An 18,348-nucleotide genomic window follows, 5' to 3' on the forward strand; every position below is an offset into this window, starting at 1 on the left:
AGAAAAGAACAGGTAGAAAAGAGCTGGAGAAAAAGAGCTGGACGAAAAGAGCTTGTGGAAATGAGCTGGTGGAAAAGAGCTGGTGGAAAAGAGCTTGAGGAAAGGAGTTGGTAGAAATGAGCTGGTGGAAAAGAGATGGTAGAAAAGAGCTGGTAGAAAGGAACTGGAGGGAAAGAGCTGGTGGAAGACAGCTGGTAGAAAAGAACTGGTGAAAAAGAGCTGGTTGAAAAGATCTGATGGAAAAGAACTGGTGGATGAGCTGGTGGAAAAGAGCTGGAGGAAAAGAGCTGGTAGAAATGAGCTCGAGGAAATCAGCTGGTGGAAAAAAACTGGTGGAAAAGAGTTGGGGGAAAAGAGTTGGTAGAAAAGAGCTGGAGGACAAGAGCTGGTAAAAAATTGCTGGAAGAAAATAACTGGTGGATATGAACTGGTAGAAAAGAGATGGCGGAAATGAGCTGGAGGAAAAGGGCTGGCGGAAAAGAACAGGTGGAAAAGAGCTAGTAGAAATGAGCTGGAGGAAATGAGCTGGTAGAAAAGAGCTGGAGGAAAAGAACTGGTGGAAAAGAGCTGGTATAAAAGAACTGGTGGACAAGAGCTGGTGGAAAAGAGCTGGTAGAAATGAGCTAGAGGAAAAGACCTGGTAGAAAAGATCTTTTAGAAAAGAGCTGGTAGAAAAGAGCTGGTGGAAATGAGCTGGAGTAAAAGAGCTGGTTGAAAAGAACTGCTGGAAAAGAGCTGGTAGAAAAGAGCTGGAGTAAAAGAGCTGGTTGAAAAGAACTGCTGGAAAAGAGCTGGTAGGAAAGAACAGGTAGAAAAGAGCTGGAGAAAAAGAGCTGGATGAAAAGAACTTGTGGAAAAGGGCTGGTGGAAAAGAGCTGGAGAAAAAGAGCTGGTAGAAATGAGCTGGAGGAAATGAGCCGATATAAAAGAGCTGGTGGAAAAGAGCTGATGGAAAAGAGCTGGAGGAAAAAAGCTGGCGGAAAGAACTGGTGGAAATGAGCTAGTAGAAATTACCTGGAGGAAATGTGCTGGTAGAAACGAGCTGGAGGAAAGAGCATGTGGAAGAGAGCTGGTAGAAAAGAACTGGTGGACAAGAGGTCGTGGAAGAGAGCTTGAGGAAAGGAGTTGGTAGAAAACAGTTGGAGGAAAAGAGCTGGAAGAAAAGAGCTGAAGGAAAAGAGCTGGTGGAAAAGAGCTGGAGGAAAAGAGCTGGTGGAAACGAGTTGGTAGAAAAGAACTGGTGGAAAAGAGCTAGAGGAAAAGAGCTGGATGAAAAGAGCTTGTAGAAATAAGCTCGAGCAAATAAGCTGGTAGAAAAGAGCTTAAGGAAAGAGCTGGTAGTAAAGAGCTGAAGGAAAGAGCTGGTAGAAAAGAGCTGAAGGAAAGAGCTGGTGGAAAAGAGCTGGAGGAAAAGAGTTGGTAGAAAATAGCTGGTGGACAACAGCTGGTACAAAATCGCTGGAAGAAAAGAACTGGTGGAAATGAACTGGTAAAAAAGAGATGGCGGAAAGAGATGGCGGAAAAGAACTGGTGGAAATGAGCTAGTAGAAATGAGCTGGAGAAATTGAGCTGTTTGAAAAGAGCTGGAGGAAAGAGCTGGTGGAAAAGAGATGGCGGAAAAGAGCTGGAGGAAAAGAGCTGGTGAAAAGAACTGGTGGAAAAGAGCTGGTGAAAAGAACTGGTGGAAAACAGCTGGAGGAAAAGAGTTGGTGGAAAAGAGCTGATAGAATAGATCTGGTGGAAAAGAACTGGTGGAAATGAGCTGGTAGAAACGAGGTGGTAGAGAAGAGCTGGAGGAAAAGAGCTGGTGGAAAAGACCTGGTAGAAAAGAACTGGTGGACAAGAGCTGGTCGAAAAGAGCTGGATGAAAAGAGCTTGTAGAAATAAGCTCGAGCAAATAAGCTGGTAGAAAAGAGCTTAAGGAAAGAGCTGGTAGAAAAGAGCTGGTAGAAAAGAGCTGAAGGAAAGAGCTGGTAGAAAAGAGCTGGTAGAAAAGAGCTGAAGGAAAGAGCTGGTGGAAAAGAGCTGGAGGAAAAGAGTTGGTAGAAAATAGCTGGTGGACAACAGCTGGTACAAAATTGCTGGAAGAAAAGAAGTGGTGGAAATGAACTGGTAAAAAAGAGATGGCGGAACGAGATGGCGGAAAGAGCTGGCGGAAAAGAACTGGTGGAAATGAGCTAGTAGAAATGAGCTGGAGAAATTGAGCTGTTTGAAAAGAGCTGGAGGAAAGAGCTGGTGGAAAAGAACTGGTGGAAATGAGCTAGTAGAAATGAGCTGGAGGAAATGAGCTGGTAGAAAGGAGCTGGAGGAAAAGAGCTGGTGGAAAAGAGCTGGAGGAAAAGAGCTGGTGAAAAGAACTGGTGGAAAAGAGCTGGAGGACAAGAGTTGGTGGAAAAGAGCTGATAGAATAGAGCTGGTGGAAAAGAAGTGGTAGAAAAGAACTGGTGAGAAAGAGCTGGAGGACAAGAGCTAGTGGAAAAGAGCTTTAGCAAAAGAGCTGGTGGCAACGAACTGTTGGAAATCAACTGATAGAAAAGAGCTGGAGGTAAAGAACTGGGGGAAATGAGCTGGAGGAAATCAGCTGGTAGAAAAGAGCTGGTGGAAAAGAATTGGTAGAAAACAGCTGTTGGAAAAGAGCTGGTGTAAAAGAGCTGGAGGAAAAGAGCTGGTTGAAAAGACCTGGTCTAAAAGAGCTGTGGAAAAGAGCTGGAGGAAAAGAGCTGGTAGGGAAGAGCTGGTGGACAAGAGCTGGTACAAAATAGCTGGTAGAAAAGAACTGTTGGAAATTAACAGGTAGAAAAGAGATGGTGGAAAAGAGCTAAAGAAAATGAGCTGGTAGAAGACAGCTGGTAGAAAAGAACTGGTGAAAAAGAGCTGGTTCAAACGATCTGGTGGAAAAGAGCTCGAGGAAAAGAGGTGGTGGAAAAGAGCTGGTAGAAAAGAGCTGGTGGGAAAGAGCTGGAGGAAAGAGCTGGTGGAAAAGAGCTGGTAGAAAAGAACTGGTGGACAAGAGGTGGTGGAAAAGAGGTTGAGGAAAGGAGTTGGTAGAAATAAGCTCGAGGAAATGAGCATGTAGAAAAGAGCTGAAGGAAAGAGCTGGTAGAAAAGAGCTGGTAGAAAAGAGCTGAAGGAAAGAGCTGGTGGAAAAGAGCTGGAGGAAAAGAGTTGGTAGAAAATAGCTGGTGGACAACAGCTGGTACAAAATTGCTGGAAGAAAAGAACTGGTGGAAATTAACTGGTAAAAAAGAGATGGCGGAAAGAGCTGGCGGAAAAGAACTGGTGGAAATGAGCTAGTAGAAATGAGCTGGAGGAATTGAGCTGTTAGAAAAGAGCTGGAGAAAAGAGCTGGTGGAAAAGAGCTGGTGGAAAAGAGATGGCGGAAAAGAGCTGGAGGAAAAGAGCTGACGGAAAAGAACTGGTGGAAATGAGCTAGTAGAAATGAGCTGGAGGAAATGAGCTGGTAGAAAGTAGCTGGAGGAAAAGAGCTGGTGGAAAAGAGCTGGTAGAAAAGAACTGGTGGACAAGAGGTGGTGGAAAAGACCTGGTAGAAAAGAACTGGTGGACAAGAGCTGGTCGAAAAGAGCTGGATGAAAAGAGCTTGTAGAAATAAGCTCGAGCAAATGAGCTGGTAGAAAAGGGCTTAAGGAAAGAGCTGGTAGAAAAGAGCTGGTAGAAAAGAGCTGAAGGAAAGAGCTGGTAGAAAAGAGCTGGTAGAAAAGAGCTGAAGAAAGAGCTGGTGGAAAAGAGCTGGAGGAAAAGAGTTGGTAGAAAATAGCTGGTGGACAACAGCTGGTACAAATTTGCTGGAAGAAAAGAACTGGTGGAAATGAACTGGTAAAAAAGAGATGGTGGAAAGAGCTGGCGGAAAAGAACTGGTGGAAATGAGCTAGTAGAAATGAGCTGGAGAAATTGAGCTGTTTGAAAAGAGCTGGTGGAAAGAGCTGGAGGAAAAGAGATGGCGGAAAAGAGCTGGTGGAAAAGAGCTGGTAGAAAAGAGCTGGTATAAAAGAACTGGTGGACAAGAGCTGGAGGAAAAGAGCTGGTGAAAAGAACTGGTGCAAAAGAGATGGTAAAAAGGAGCTTGTAGAACAGATCTGGAGGAAAAGAGCTGGTCGAAAAGAGCTGGAGGAAAAGAGCTGGTGAAAATGAGCTGGAGGAAAAGAGCTTGTAGAAAAGAGCTGGGAGAAAAGAACTGGTGGGAAAGAGCTGGAGGAAAGAGCTGGTGGAAAAGAGCTGGTAGAAAAGAACTGGTGGACAAGAGGTGGTGGAAAAGAGGTTGAGGAAAGGAGTTGGTAGAAAAGAGCTGGTGGAAAAGAGCTGGAGGAAAAGAGCTGGTAGAAAAGAGCTGGAGGAAAAGAGCTGGTGGAAAAGAGCTGGTAGAAAAGAGCTGGTAGAAAAGAACTGGTGGACAAGAGCTGGTCGAAAAGAGCTGGATGAAAAGATCTTGTAGAAATAAGCTTGAGGAAATGAGCTTGTTGAAAAGAGCTGAAGGAAAGAGCTGGTAGAAAAGAGCTGGTAGAAAAGAGCTGAAGGAAAGAGCTGGAGGAAAAGAGCTGGAGGAAAAGAGTTGGTAGAAAATAGCTGGTGGACAACAGCTGGTACAAAATTGCTGGAAGAAAAGAACTGGTGGAAATTAACTGGTAAAAAAGAGATGGCGGAAAGAGCTGGCGGAAAAGAACTGGTGGAAATGAGCTAGTAGAAATGAGCTGGAGAAATTGAGCTGTTTGAAAAGAGCTGGTGGAAAGAGCTGGAGGAAAAGAGATGGCGGAAAAGAGCTGGAGGAAAAGAGCTGGCGGAAAAGAGCTGGTGGAAAAGAGCTGGTAGAAAAGAGCTGGTATAAAAGAACTGGTGGAAATGAACTGGTAGAAAAGAGCTGGAAGAAAAGAACTGGTGGAAAAGAGATGGAGGAAAAGAGCTGTTGGGAAAGAACTGGTCTAAAAGAGCTGGAGCAAATGAGCTGGTAGAAAAGAGCTGGTAGAAAAGAGCTGAAGGAAAGAGCTGGTGGAAAAGAGCTGGTAGAAAAGAACTGGTAGAAAAGAGCTGGTGGGAAAGAGCTGGATAAAAAGATCTTATGGAAAAGAGCTGGTGGAAAAGAGCTGGAGGAAAAGAGCTGGTAGAAAAGAGATGGCGGAAAGAGCTGGTGGAAAAGAGCTGGAGGAAAAGAGCTGTACGAAAAGAGCTGGTGGAAAAGAACTGCTGGAAAAGAGCTGGTAGAAAAGCACAGGCAGAAAAGAGTTGGAGAAAAAGAGTTGGACGAAAAGAGCTGGTGGAAAAGAGATGAAGGAAAGAGCTGGTGGAAAGGAGTTGGTAGAAAAGAGCTGGAGGAAATGAGCTGGTAGAAAAGAGCTGGTAGAAAAGAGCTGAAGGAAAGAACTGGTGTAAATGAACTGGTAGAAAAGAGATGGCGGAAAAAAGCTGTCGGAAAAGAACTGGTGGAAGTGAGCTAGTAGAAATGAGCTGGAGGAAATGAGCTGGTAGAAAAGAGCTGGTAGAAAAGAGCTGGAGGAAAAGGAACTGGAGGGCAAGAGCTGGTAGAAAAGAGCTGGTAGAAAAGAAGTGGTGGACAAGAGCTGGTGGAAAAGAGCTGGAGGAAATGAGCTGGTAGAAAAGAGCTGGTAGAAAAGAACTGGTAGAAAAGAGCTGGTGGGAAAGAGATGGATGAAAAGAGCTTGTGGAAAATAGCTGGTGGAAAAGAGCTGGAGGAAAGAGGTGGTGGAAAAGAGCTGGAGGAAAAGAGCTGGTAGAAAAGAGCTGGTGGAAAAGAGCTGGAGGAAAAGATTTGGTGGAAAAGTGCTGGAGGAAAAGAGCTGTAGGAAAAGAACTGGGGGAAAAGAGATGGTAGAAAAGAGCTGGTAGAAAGGAACTGGAGGGAACGGGTTGGTAGAATACAGCTGGAAGAAAAGAGCTGGTTGAAAAGATCTGGAGGAAAAGAGCTGGAGGAAAAGAGCTGGTAGAAAAGAGCTGGTAGAAAAGAACTGGTGGAAATTAACTGGTAGGAAACAACTGGTGGAAAAGAGCTGGTAGAAAAGAACTGGTGGAAAAGAGCTGGTGGGAAAGAGCTCGAGGAAAAGAGCTGGTGGAAATGAACTGCTGGAAAAGAGCTGGTAGAAAAGAACAGGTAGAAAGGAGCAGGAGAAAAAGAGCTGGACGAAACGAGCTTGTGAAAAAGAGCTGGTGGAAAAGAGCTGGAGGAAAAGAGCTGGTAGAAATGAGCTGGTAGAAAAGAGCTGGTAGAAAAGAGTTGATGGAAAAGAGCTGGAGGAAAGAGCTTGCGGAAAAGAGCTGGTAGAAAATAGCTGGTAGAAAAGAAATGGTGGAAAAGAGCTGGTGGAACAGAACTGGTGGAAAAGAGTTGGTAAAAAATAGCTGGTAGAAGAGAACTGCTGGACAAGAGGTGGTGGAAAAGAGCTTGAGCAAAGGAGTTGGTAGAAAAGAGCTGGAGGAAAAGAGCTGGTCGAAAAGAGCTGGTATAAAAGAGCTTGTAGAAATAAGCTCGAGGAAATGAGCTGGTAGAAAAGAGCTGGTAGAAAAGAGCTGAAGGAAAGAGCTGGTGGAACAGAGCTGGTAGAAAAAAACTGGTGGAAAAGAGCTGGCGGAAAAGAACTGGTGGAAATGACCTGGAGGAAATGAGCTGATAGAAAAGAGCTGGTAGAAAAGAACAGATAGAAAAGAGTTGGAGAAAAAGAGCTGGACGAAGTGATCTGGTGGAAAAGAGCTGGAGGAAAAGAGTTGGTAGGAATTAGCTGATGGAAAAGAGCTGGTAAAAAATTGCTGGAAGAAAAGAACTGGTGGAAATGAGCTGGTATAAAAGAACTGGTGGACAAGAGCTGGTGGAAAAGAGCTGGAGGAATAGAGCTGGTAGAAATGAGCTGGAGGAAATGAGCTGGTAAAAAAAAACGGTTAGAAAAGAGCTGGTGAAAAAGAGCTGGAGAAAAGAGCTGGTGGAAAAGAGCTGGTAGATAATAGCTGGTAGAAAAGAACTGGTGGACAAGAGGTGGTGGAAAAGAGCTTGAGGAAAGGAGTTGGTAGAAAAGAGCTGGTAGAAAAGAGCTGGTGGACAAGAGCTGGTCGAAAAGAGCTGGTAGAAAAGAGCTTGTAGAAATGAGCTTGAGGAAATGAGCTGGTAGAAAAGAGCTGGTAGAAAAGAGCTGAAGGAAAGAGCTGGTGGACAGGAGCTGGTAGAAAAGAACAGGTAGAAAAGAGCTGGAGAAAAAGAGCTGGACGAAGTGATCTGGTGGGAAAGAGCTGGAGGAGCACAGCTGGTGGAAAAGAGCTGGAGGAAAAGAGTTGGTAGAAAAGAGCTGGTGGACAAGAGCTGGTAAAAAATTGCTGGAAGAAAAGGACTGGTGGAAATGACCTGGTAGTAAAGAGATGGCGGAAAAGAGCTGTAGGAAAAGAACTGGTGGAAATGAGCTAGTAGAAATGAGCTGAAAGAAATGAGCTGGTAGAAAAGAGCTGGTAGAAAAGAGATGGTGGAAAAAGAGCTGGTGGAAAAGAGCTGGAGGAAAAGAGATGGCGGGAAAGAGCTGGAGGAAAAAAGCTGGTGGAAATGAGCTAGTAGAAATTACCTGGACGAAATGAGCTGGTAGAAACGAGCTGGAGGAAAGAGCATGTGGAAAAGAGGTGGTAGAAAAGAACTGGTGGACAAGAGGTGGTGGAAAAGAGCTTGAGGAAAGGAGTTGGTAGAAAACAGTTGGAGGAAAAGAGCTGGTAGAAAAGAGCTGGAAGAAAAGAGCTGGTGGAATAGAGCTGGTAGACAAGAACTGGTGGAAAAGAGCTGGAGGAAAAGAGCTGGTGGAACAGAGCTGGAGGAAAAGAGCTGGTGGAAAAGAACTGCTGGAAAAGAGCTGGTGGAAAAGAGCTGGTGGACAAGAGCTGGTACAAAATTGCTGGAAGAAAATAACTGGTGGAAATGAACTGGTAGAAAAGAGATGGCGGAAAAGAGCTGGAGGAAAAGGAACTGGAGGGCAAGAGCTGGTAGAAAAGAGCTGGTAGAAAAGAAGTGGTGGACAAGAGCTGGTGGAAAAGAGCTGGAGGAAATGAGCTGGTAGAAAAGAGCTGGTGGAAAAGAGCTGAAGGAAAGAGCTGGTGGAAAAGAGCTGGTAGAAAAGAACTGGTAGAAAAGAGCTGGTGGGAAAGAGCTGGATAAAAAGATCTTATGGAAAAGAGCTGGTGGCAAAGAGCTGGAGGAAAGAGCTGGTGGAAAAGAGCTTGTGGAAAAGAGCTGGCGGAAAAAGTCGGAGGAAATGAGCTGGTAGAAAAGAGCTGGTGGAAAAGAGCTGGTAGAAAAGAACTGGTAGAAAAGAGCTGGTGGGAAAGAGCTGGATAAAAAGATCTTATCGAAAAGAGCTGGTGGAAAAGAGATGGAGGAAAGAGCTGGTGGAAAAGAGCTTGTGGAAAAGAGCTGGTGGAAAAGAGCTGGCGGAAAGAGCTGGTGGAAAAGAGCTGGAGGAAAAGAGCTGGTAGAAAAGAGCTGGCAGAAAAGAGCTGAAGGAAAGAGCTGGTGGAAAAGAGCTGGTAGAAAAGAACTGGTAGAAAAGACCTGGTGGGAAAGAGCTGGATAAAAAGATCTTATGGAAAAGAGGTGGTGGAAAAGAGCTGGAGGAAAGAGCTGGTGGAAAAGAGCTGGCGGAAAGAGCTGGTGGAAAAGAACTGCTGGAAAAGAGCTGGTGGAAAGGAGTTGGTAGAAAAGAGCTGGAGGAAATGAGCTGGTAGAAAAGAGCTGGAGGGAAAGAGGTGGTGGAAAAGAACTGGTAGAAAAGAGCTGGAGGAACAGAACTGGTTGAGAAGAGCTGGTAGAAAAGAGCTGGTGGAAAAGAGCTGTTGGAAATGACCTGGTGGAAAAGAACTGCTGGAAAAGAACTGGTAGAAAAGATTTGGTGGAAAAGAGCTGGTAGAAAGGAACTGGAGGGAACGGGTTGGTAGAATACAGCTGGAAGAAAAGAGCTGGTTGAAAGGATCTGGAGGAAAAGAGCTGGAGGAAAAGAGCTGGTAGAAAAGAGCTGGTAGAAAAGAACTGGTGGAAATTAACTGGTAGGAAACAACTGGTGGAAAAGAGCTGGTAGAAAAGAACAGGTAGAAAAGAGCAGGAGAAAAAGAGCTGGACGAAACGAGCTTGTGAAAAAGAGCTGGTGGAAAAGAGCTGGAGGAAAAGAGTTGGTAGAAATGAGCTGGTAGAAAAGAGCTGGTGGAAATTAACTGGTAGGAAACAACTGGTGGAAAAGAGCTGGTAGAAAAGAACAGGTAGAAAAGAGCAGGAGAAAAAGAGCTGGACGAAACGAGCTTGTGAAAAAGAGCTGGTGGAAAAGAGCTGGAGGAAAAGAGTTGGTAGAAATGAGCTGGTAGAAAAGAGCTGGTAGAAAAGAGTTGATGGAAAAGAGCTGGAGGAAAGAGCTTGCGGAAAAGAGCTGGTAGAAAAAAGCTGGTAGAAAAGAACTGGTGGAAAAGAGCTGGTGGAACAGAACTGGTGGAAAAGAGTTGGTAAAAAATAGCTGGTAGAAGAGAACTGCTGGACAAGAGGTGGTGGGAAAGAGCTTGAGCAAAGGAGTTGGTAGAAAAGAGCTGGAGGAAAAGAGCTGGTCGAAAAGAGCTGGTATAAAAGAGCTTGTAGAAATAAGCTCGAGGAAATGAGCTGGTAGAAAAGAGCTGGTAGAAAAGAGCTGAAGGAAAGAGCTGGTGGAACAGAGCTGGTAGAAAAAAACTGGTGGACAAGAGCTGGTGGGAAAGAGCTGGTAGAAAAGAACAGATAGAAAAGAGCTGGAGAAAAAGAGCTGGACGAAGTGATCTGGTGGAAAAGAGCTGGAGGAAAAGAGTTGGTAGAAATTAGCTGATGGAAAAGAGCTGGTAAAAAATTGCTGGAAGAAAAGAACTGGTGGATATGACCTGGTAGTAAAGAGATGGCGGAAAAGAGCTGGAGGAAAAGAACTGGTGGAAATGAGCTGGTATAAAAGAACTGGTAGAAAAGAACTGGTGGACAAGAGGTGGTGGAAAAGAGCTTGAGGAAAGGAGTTGGTAGAAAAGAGCTGGAGGAAAACAGCTGGTCGAAAAGAGCTGGTAGAAAAGAGCTTGTAGAAATAAGCTTGAGGAAATGAGCTGGTAGAAAAGAGCTGGTAGAAAAGAGCTGAAGGAAAGAGCTGGTGGACAAGAGCTGGTAGAAAAGAACAGGTAGAAAAGAGCTGGAGAAAAAGAGCTGGACGAAGTGATCTGGTGGGAAAGAGCTGGAGGAGCACAGCTGGTGGAAAAGAGCTGGAGGAAAAGAGCTGGTGGAAAAGAGCTGGTAGACAAGAACTGGTGGAAAAGAGCTGGTGGGAAAGAGCTGGAGGAACAGAGCTGGTAGAAAAGAGCTGGAGGAAAAGAGCTGGTGGAAAAGAACTGCTGGAAAAGAGCTGGTGGAAAAGAGCTGGTGGACAAGAGCTGGTACAAAATTGCTGGAAGAAAATAACTGGTGGAAATGAACTGGTAGAAAAGAGATGGCGGAAAAGAGCTGGAGGAAAAGAGCTGGTGGAAAAGAGCTGGTGGAAAAGAGCTGGTAGAAAAGAACTGGTGGAAAAGAGCTGGTGGGAAAGAGCTGGAGGAAAAGAGCTGGTAGAAAAGAGCTGGTGGAAAAGAGCTGAAGCAAAAGAGCTGGTGGAAAAGAACTGCTGGAAAAGAGCTGGTAGAAAAGAACAGGTAGAAGAGAGCTGGAGAAAAAGATCTGGATGAAAAGAGTTTCCGTAAATGAGCTGGTGGAAACGAGCTGGAGGAAAGAGCTGGTGGAAAAGAGCTGGTAGAAAAGAGCTGGTGGAAAAGAGCTGGAGGAAAAGAGATGGTAGAAAAGAGCTGGTAGAAAGGAACTGGAGGGAAAGAGCTAGTAGAAGACAGCTGGTGGAAAAGAACTGCTGAAAAAGAGCTGGTTGAAAAGATCTGGTGGAAAAGAACTGGAGGAAAAGAGCTGGTAGAAAAGACCTGGTGGAAATGAGCTGGAGGAAAAGAGCTGGTAGAAAAGAGCTGGAGTAAAAGAGCTGGTGGAAAAGAACTTTTGGAAAAGAGCAGGTAGGAAAGAACAGGTAGAAAAGAGCTGGAGAAAAAGAGCTGGATGAAAAGAACTTGTGGAAAAGAGCTGGTGGAAAAGAGCTGGAGAAAAAGAGCTGGAGGAAAAAAGCTGGCGGAAAGAACTGGTGGAAATGAGCTAGTAGAAATTACCTGGAGGAAATGTGCTGGTAGAAACGAGCTGGAGGAAAGAGCATGTGGAAAAGAGTTGGTAGAAAAGAACTGGTGGACAAGAGGTCGTGGAAAAGAGCTTGAGGAAAGGAGTTGGTAGAAAACAGTTGGAGGAAAAGAGCTGGAGGAAATGAGCTGGAGGAAAAGAGCTGGTAGAAAAGAGCTGGAAGAAAAGAGCTGGTGGAAACGAGTTGGTAGAAAAGAACTGGTGGGAAAGAGCTGGAGGAAAAGAGCTGGTGGAAAAGAGCTGGAGGAAAAGAGCTGGTGGAAAAGAACTGCTGGAAAAGAGCTGATAGAAAAGAATAGGTAGAAATGAGCTGTTGGAAATCAGCTGGTAGAAAAGAACTGGTGGAAAAGAACTGGTGGAAAAGAGTTGGAGGAACACAGCTGGTGGAAAAGAGCTGGAGGAAAAGAGTTGGTAGAAAAGAGTTGGAGGGAAAGAGCTGGTGGAAAAGAGCTGGTAGAAAATAACTGGTGGAAAAGAGCTGGTGGGAAAGAGCTGGAGGAAAAGAGCTGGTAGAAAAGAGCTGGTGGAAAAGAGCTGGTAGAAAAGAACTGGTGGAAAGAGCTGGTGGGAAAGAGCTGGAGGAAAAGAGCTGGTGGAAAAGAGCTGAAGGAAAAGAGCTGGTGGAAAAGAACTGCTGGAAAAGAGCTGGTAGAAAAGAACAGGTAGAAAAGAGCTGGAGAAAAAGAGCTGGACGAAAAGAGCTTGTGGAAATGAGCTGGTGGAAAAGAGCTTGAGGAAAGGAGTTGGTAGAAAAGAGCTGGAGGAAATCATCTGGTAGAAAAGAACTGGTGGAAAAGAGTTGGTAGAAAAGAGCTGGTGCACAAGAGCTGGTACAAAATTGCTGGAAGAAAATAACTGGTGGAAATGAACTGGTAGAAAAGAGATGGCGGAAAAGAGCTGGTGGAAAAGACCTGGTGGAACAGAACTGGTGGAATAGAGGTCGTGGAAAAGAGCTTGAGGAAAGGAGTTGGTAGAAAACAGTTGGAGGAAAAGAGCTAGAGGAAATGAGCTGGAGGAAAACAGCTGGTAGAAAAGAGCTGGAGGAAAAGAGCTGGTGGAAACGAGTTGGTAGAAAAGAACTGGTGGAAAAGAGCTGGAGGAAAAGAGCTGGTGGAAAAGAACTGCTGGAAAAGAGCTGATAGAAAAGAACAGGTAGAAATGAGCTGTTGGAAATCAGCTGGTAGAAAAGAACTGGTGGAAAAGAGTTGGAGGAACACAGCTGGTGGAAAAGAGCTAGAGGAAAAGAGTTGGTAGAAAAGAGCTGGTGCACAAGAGCTGGTACAAAATTGCTGGAAGAAAATAACTGGTGGAAATGAACTGGTAGAAAAGAGATGGCGGAAAAGAGCTGGTGGAAAAGACCTGGTGGAACAGAACTGGTGGACAAGAGGTGGTGGAAAAAAGCTTGAGGAAAGTAGTTGGTAGAAAAGAGTTGGAGGAAAAGAGCTGGTAGAAAAGAACTGGTGGAAAAGAGCTGGTGGGAGGGAGCTGGAGGAAAAGAGCTGCTGGAAAAGAGCTGAAGGAAAAGAGCTGGTGGAAAAGAACTGCTGAAAAAGAGCTGGTAGAAAAGAACAGGTAGAAAAGAGCTGGAGAAAAAGAGCTGGAGAAAAAGAGCTGGACGAAAAGAGCTTGTGGAAATGAGCTGGTGGAAAAGAGCTTGAGGAAAGGAGTTGGTAGAAAAGAGCTGGTGGAAAAGAGCTGGAGGAAAAGAGCTGGTGGAAAAGAGCTGGTGGAAAAGAACTGCTGGAAAAGAGCTGGTAGAAAAGAACAGGTAGAAAAGAGCTGGAGAAAAAGAGCTGGACGAAAAGAGCTTGTGGAAAAGAGCTGGTGGAAAAGAGCTGGAGGAAAGAGCTGGTGGAAAAGAGCTGGTAGAAAATAGCTGGTAGAAAAGAACTGGTGGGAAAGAGGTGGTGGAACAGAACTGGTGGAAAAGAGTTGGTAAAAAATAGCTGGTAGAAGAGAACTGCTGGACAAGAGGTGGTGGTAAAGAGCTTGAGCAAAGGAGTTGGTAGAAAAGAGCTTGTAGAAATAAGCTCGAGGAAATGAGCTGGTAGAAAAGAGCTGGTAGAAAAGAGCTGAAGGAAAGAGCTGGTGGAACAGAGCTGGTAGAAAAAAACTGGTGGAAAAGAGCTGGTGGGAAAGAGCTGGAGGAAAAGAGCTGCTGGAAAAGAGCTGAAGGAAAAGACCTGGTGGAAAAGAACTGCTGGAAAAGAGCTGGTAGAAAAGAACAGGTAGAAAAGAGCTGGAGAAAAAGAGCTGGACGAAAAGAGCTTGTGGAAATGAGCTGGTGGAAAAGAGCTGGTGGAAAAGAGCTTGAGGAAAGGAGTTGGTAGAAATGAGCTGGTGGAAAAGAGATGGTAGAAAAGAGCTGGTAGAAAGGAACTGGAGGGAAAGAGCTGGAAGAAGACAGCTGGTAGAAAAGAACTGGTGAAAAAGAGCTGGTTGAAAAGATCTGGTGGAAAAGAACTGGTGGATGAGCTGGTGGAAAAGAGCTGGAGGAAAAGAGCTGGTAGAAATGAGCTCGAGGAAATCAGCTGGTGGAAAAAAACTGGTGGAAAAGAGTTGGAGGAAAAGAGTTGTTAGAAAAGAGCTGGAGGACAAGAGCTGGTAAAAAATTGCTGGAAGAAAATAACTGGTGGATATGAACTGGTAGAAAAGAGATGGCGGAAATAAGCTGGAGGAAAAGGGCTGGTGGAAAAGAACAGGTGGAAAAGAGCTAGTAGAAATGAGCTGGAGGAAATGAGCTGGTAGAAAAGAGCTGGAGGAAAAGAACTGGTGGAAAAGAGCTGGTATAAGAGAACTGGTGGACAAGAGCTGGTGGAAAAGAGCTGGTAGAAATGAGCTGGAGGAAAAGAGCTGGTAGAAAAGATCTGTTAGAAAAGAGCTGGTAGAAAAGAGCTGGTGGAAATGAGCTGGAGGAAAAGAGCTGGTAGAAAAGAGCTGGAGTAAAAGAGCTGGTTGAAAAGAACTGCTGGAAAAGAGCTGGTAAGAAAGAACAGGTAGAAAAGAGCTGGAGAAAAAGAGCTGGATGAAAAGAACTTGTGGAAAAGAGCTGGTGGAAAAGAGCTGGAGAAAAAGAGCTGGTAGAAATGAGCTGGAGGAAATGAGCTGATATAAAAGAGCTGGTAGAAAAGAGCTGATGGAAAAGAGCTGGAGGAAAAAAGCTGGCGGAAAGAACTGGTGGAAATGAGCTAGTAGAAATTACCTGGAGGAAATGTGCTGGTAGAAACGAGCTGGAGGAAAGAGCATGTGGAAAAGAGCTGGTAGAAAAGAACTGGTGGACAAGAGGTTGTGGAAAAGAGCTTGAGGAAAGGAGTTGGTAGAAAACAGTTGGAGGAAAAGAGCTGGAGGAAAAGAGCTGAAGGAAAAGAGCTGGTGGAAAAGAGCTGGAGGAAAAGAGCTGGTGGAAACGAGTTGGTAGAAAAGAACTGGTGGAAAAGAGCTAGAGGAAAAGAGCTGGATGAAAAGAGCTTGTAGAAATAAGCTCGAGCAAATAAGCTGGTAGAAAAGAGCTTAAGGAAAGAGCTGGTAGAAAAGAGCTGAAGGAAAGAGCTGGTAGAAAAGAGCTGAAGGAAAGAGCTGGTGGAAAAGAGCTGGAGGAAAAGAGTTGGTAGAAAATAGCTGGTGGACAACAGCTGGTACAAAATCGCTGGAAGAAAAGAACTGGTGGAAATGAACTGGTAAAAAAAGAGATGGCGGAAAGAGATGGCGGAAAGAGATGGCGGAAAAGAACTGGTGGAAATGAGCTAGTAGAAATGAGCTGGAGAAATTGAGCTGTTTGAAAAGAGCTGGAGGAAAGAGCTGGTGGAAAAGAGATGGCGGAAAAGAGCTGGAGGAAAAGAGCTGGTGAAAAGAACTGGTGGAAAAGAGCTGGTGAAAAGAACTGGTGGAAAAGAGCTGGAGGAAAAGAGTTGGTGGAAAAGAGCTGATAGAATAGAGCTGGTGGAAAAGAACTGGTGCAAATGAGCTGGTAGAAACGAGGTGGTAGAGAAGAGCTGGAGGAAAAGAGCTGAAGGAAAAGAGCTGGTGGAAAAGAGCTGGAGGAAAAGAGCTGGTGGAAAAGACCTGGTAGAAAAGAACTGGTGGACAAGAGCTGGTCGAAAAGAGCTGGATGAAAAGAGCTTGTAGAAATAAGCTCGAGCAAATAAGCTGGTAGAAAAGAGCTGGTGGGAAAGAGCTGGAGGAAAAGAGCTGGTGGAAAAGAGCTGAAGGAAAAGAGCTGGTGGAAAAGAACTGCTGGAAAAGAGATGGTAGAAAAGAACAGGTAGAAAAGAGCTGGAGAAAAAGAGCTGGACGAAAAGAGCTTGTGGAAATGAGCTGGTGGAAAAGAGCTTGAGGAAAGGAGTTGGTAGAAAAGAGCTGGAGGAAATCATCTGGTAGAAAAGAACTGGTGGAAAAGAGTTGGAGGAACACAGCTGGTGGAAAAGAGCTGGAGGAAAAGAGTTGGTAGAAAAGAGCTGGTGCACAAGAGCTGGTACAAAATTGCTGGAAGAAAATAACTGGTGGAAATGAACTGGTAGAAAAGAGATGGCGGAAAAGAGCTGGTGGAAAAGACCTGGTGGAACAGAACTGGTGGAATAGAGGTCGTGGAAAAGAGCTTGAGGAAAGGAGTTGGTAGAAAACAGTTGGAGGAAAAGAGCTAGAGGAAATGAGCTGGAGGAAAACAGCTGGTAGAAAAGAGCTGGAGGAAAAGAGCTGGTGGAAACGAGTTGGTAGAAAAGAACTGGTGGAAAAGAGCTGGAGGAAAAGAGCTGGTGGAAAAGAACTGCTGGAAAAGAGCTGATAGAAAAGAACAGGTAGAAATGAGCTGTTGGAAATCAGCTGGTAGAAAAGAACTGGTGGAAAAGAGTTGGAGGAACACAGCTGGTGGAAAAGAGCTAGAGGAAAAGAGTTGGTAGAAAAGAGCTGGTGCACAAGAGCTGGTACAAAATTGCTGGAAGAAAATAACTGGTGGAAATGAACTGGTAGAAAAGAGCTGGTGGAAAAGAGCTGGTGGAAAAGACCTGGTGGAACAGAACTGGTGGACAAGAGGTGGTGGAAAAAAGCTTGAGGAAAGTAGTTGGTAGAAAAGAGTTGGAGGAAAAGAGCTGGTAGAAAAGAACTGGTGGAAAAGAGCTGGTGGAAAAGAACTGCTGAAAAAGAGCTGGTAGAAAAGAACAGGTAGAAAAGAGCTGGAGAAAAAGAGCTGGACGAAAAGAGCTTGTGGAAATGAGCTGGTGGAAAAGAGCTGGTGGAAAAGAGCTTGAGGAAAGGAGTTGGTAGAAAAGAATTGGTGGAAAGAGCTGGTGGGAAAGAGCTGGAGGAAAAGAGCTGGTGGAAAAGAGCTGAAGGAAAAGAGCTGGTGGAAAAGAACTGCTGGAAAAGAGCTGGTAGAAAAGAACAGGTAGAAAAGAGCTGGAGAAAAAGAGCTGGACGAAAAGAGCTTGTGGAAATGAGCTGGTGGAAAAGAGCTTGAGGAAAGGAGTTGGTAGAAAAGAGCTGGTGGAAAAGAGATGGAGGAAAAGAGCTGGTGGAAAAGAGCTGGAGGAAAAGAGCTGGTGGAAAAGAACTGCTGGAAAAGAGCTGGTAGAAAAGAACAGGTAGAAAAGAGCTGGAGAAAAAGAGCTGGACGAAAAGAGCTTGTGGAAAAGAGCTGGTGGAAAAGAGCTGGAGGAAAGAGCTGGTGGAAAAGAGCTGGTAGAAAATAGCTGGTAGAAAAGAACTGGTGGAAAAGAGCTGGTGGAACAGAACTGGTGGAAAAGAGTTGGTAAAAAATAGCTGGTAGAAGAGAACTGCTGGACAAGAGGTGGTGGTAAAGAGCTTGAGCAAAGGAGTTGGTAGAAAAGAGCTTGTAGAAATAAGCTCGAGGAAATGAGCTGGTAGAAAAGAGCTGGTAGAAAAGAGTTGAAGGAAAGAGCTGGTGGAACAGAGCTGGTAGAAAAAAACTGGTGGACAAGAGCTGGTGGAAAAGAGCTGGTAGAAAAGAACTGGTGGAAAAGAGCTGGTGGGAAAGAGCTGGAGGAAAAGAGCTGAAGGAAAAGACCTGGTGGAAAAGAACTGCTGGAAAAGAGCTGGTAGAAAAGAACAGGTAGAAAAGAGCTGGAGAAAAAGAGCTGGACGAAAAGAGCTTGTGGAAATGAGCTGGTGGAAAAGAGCTGGTGGAAAAGAGCTTGAGGAAAGGAGTTGGTAGAAATGAGCTGGTGGAAAAGAGATGGTAGAAAAGAGCTGGTAGAAAGGAACTGGAGGGAAAGAGCTGGTGGAAGACAGCTGGTAGAAAAGAACTGGTGAAAAAGAGCTGGTTGAAAAGATCTGATGGAAAAGAACTGGTGGATGAGCTGGTGGAAAAGAGCTGGAGGAAAAGAGCTGGTAGAAATGAGCTCGAGGAAATCAGCTGGTGGAAAAAAACTGGTGGAAAAGAGTTGGGGGAAAAGAGTTGGTAGAAAAGAGCTGGAGGACAAGAGCTGGTAAAAAATTGCTGGAAGAAAATAACTGGTGGATATGAACTGGTAGAAAAGAGATGGCGGAAATGAGCTGGAGGAAAAGGGCTGGCGGAAAAGAACAGGTGGAAAAGAGCTAGTAGAAATGAGCTGGAGGAAATGAGCTGGTAGAAAAGAGCTGGAGGAAAAGAACTGGTGGAAAAGAGCTGGTATAAAAGAACTGGTGGACAAGAGCTGGTGGAAAAGAGCTGGTAGAAATGAGCTAGAGGAAAAGACCTGGTAGAAAAGATCTTTTAGAAAAGAGCTGGTAGAAAAGAGCTGGTGGAAATGAGCTGGAGTAAAAGAGCTGGTTGAAAAGAACTGCTGGAAAAGAGCTGGTAGAAAAGAGCTGGAGTAAAAGAGCTGGTTGAAAAGAACTGCTGGAAAAGAGCTGGTAGGAAAGAACAGGTAGAAAAGAGCTGGAGAAAAAGAGCTGGATGAAAAGAACTTGTGGAAAAGGGCTGGTGGAAAAGAGCTGGAGAAAAAGAGCTGGTAGAAATGAGCTGGAGGAAATGAGCCGATATAAAAGAGCTGGTGGAAAAGAGCTGATGGAAAAGAGCTGGAGGAAAAAAGCTGGCGGAAAGAACTGGTGGAAATGAGCTAGTAGAAATTACCTGGAGGAAATGTGCTGGTAGAAACGAGCTGGAGGAAAGAGCATGTGGAAAAGAGCTGGTAGAAAAGAACTGGTGG

This window comes from Telmatherina bonti (genome assembly GCF_933228915.1).
Source record: "Telmatherina bonti genome assembly, chromosome: 17".
Taxonomy (NCBI): domain Eukaryota; kingdom Metazoa; phylum Chordata; class Actinopteri; order Atheriniformes; family Telmatherinidae; genus Telmatherina; species Telmatherina bonti.